The following is a 1,621-nucleotide window of genomic DNA, read 5'->3' on the forward strand; positions in this document are numbered from 1 at the left end:
TTAATAATTGATGGGTGTCTTATAGACGCCTCTCCATTACTAACCTCGGGGCTTGATGTCACCTGACAATACAAAGGTGACATCAACCCCACAAATATTACCCCACTTGCCACTGCTACAGGGGAAGTGAGAAGAGCTGGGTAAAGTGCCACAATTGGCGCATCGCATAGATGTGCCTTTTCTGGGCAGCTGTTTTTAGGGGGGTGGGGGGCAATATCCATGGCCCCTTACCAGCCTGAGAATACCAGCCCCCAGCTGTGATCTTTAGCAAGGCTAGTTGTCAAAAATGGGGGGAGACCCCACAGTTTTTTTTAAAGTATTTAAATAATTAAAAATACGTTGTGGGGACCCCTCTATTCTTGATAACCAGCCTTGCTGAAGCTGACAGCTGAGGATTGCAGCTCCCAGCGGTGAGTTTTGTTTGGCTGGTTATCAAAAATACAGGGGATCCTATGCTGTTTTTTAAAATTATTGATTTACAGTGCAGGCGGCTGATGAATACCCCCATCCGCCACCCCTGCTCTCACTGTTATTAGCGCCAGCAGGTGCGGGATGATGAGAGCTGTAGTCCCATCAGCTGACACCAGTGATCGGAGGTAAACTTTATACCTTGGATCACAGCTGAGCGCTCGCGCTTTTGACAGCGTGGGAACCGGCTCTCTGACAGGCGGTGGTGATTTCACCGCCCATCAGAAGCGGTGTTTGCCGTGCTCTCATGCACCTGACAGCGTGGAAATCACTGGATGTTCGGGCCACACATTCAAGTGAACAGGGTCCGGCTACTGCTTACTGCTCTGGTACCCGAACCCAAACCTTTTGTAGCTGTTCGGCCGTACCTGAACATCCAGGTGTGAACCCATCTCTATTCAGGACAGATTGGAGAGGGGAGAAAATAGTGAGAGATTGAGAGGGAGACCGATCCAGTAGTCCAGGTGAGAATGAATAAGAGCCACAGTCAGAGATTCTGCAGAGCCAGAAACAGTAAGAACAAGGCAATTTCTAGAAATGTTTCAAAGGCGGAAAAAAAAAAATCATAAAACAACAACACATTTACCACCAGTGTACATGTGGAGCAGATGTGCTGCTGGCGGTTTCCGCCCGGAGGGTGGAATTGAACCACTCTGTCCCTAGACAGCTACAGGTTTGAAGCCTGCACCCCAGACCACTGAGGATCATCCGGGCGGGAGACATGGCGGCTGCGCGGCTATATAAGGGCCGCTGGCCCGGAGATACCTGACTTATGGAGAGCGCAGCACGGATCCTCCCGCACCCGTCCTCAGGGCAGCTCAGGGATTACACACATGTCCGTGACTGGGAATTGGTTCAGCGACCGGAGACAGCAGAAAAAACGGAAGGCGGAGAGTATGCTAATAACGCAATGCACGCTGGTCCGCAGGGAGTCTCGGTGTGGGGCGGGGGCCGCTGTAACGTGGCTGCTCAGGTCGCGCTGGGGGCTGAGATGCTCTGCAGACAATGGACGGACGGTAGTGGCGAGAAGCTCTGCAGCCACATAGGGTCAGGCCGTGAGTCAGAGACAGCGCGTCAGAGGAGCTGACGGAGAGAGGGGGCGAGCGGGGGGCTACACACAGCGGCTAATAATAGCCCGAGCTATAAATAGCCC

At 52.6% G+C, this 1,621-nt stretch overlaps 1 non-coding gene across 1 annotated transcript; it reads right to left on the minus strand.

The window, feature by feature from the left end:
* Positions 1-1,095: 1,095 nt before the first annotated feature.
* TRNASTOP-UCA (transfer RNA opal suppressor (anticodon UCA)) lies at positions 1,096-1,182 on the minus strand. The gene has a single exon. It is a non-coding gene; the product is annotated as a tRNA-Sec (tRNA).
* Positions 1,183-1,621: the final 439 nt, after the last annotated feature.

Source organism: Dendrobates tinctorius, unplaced genomic scaffold (genome assembly GCF_039654945.1).
Source record: "Dendrobates tinctorius isolate UK_male_01 unplaced genomic scaffold, ASM3965494v1 ptg000315l, whole genome shotgun sequence".
In the NCBI taxonomy this organism is placed as follows: Eukaryota; Metazoa; Chordata; class Amphibia; order Anura; family Dendrobatidae; genus Dendrobates; species Dendrobates tinctorius.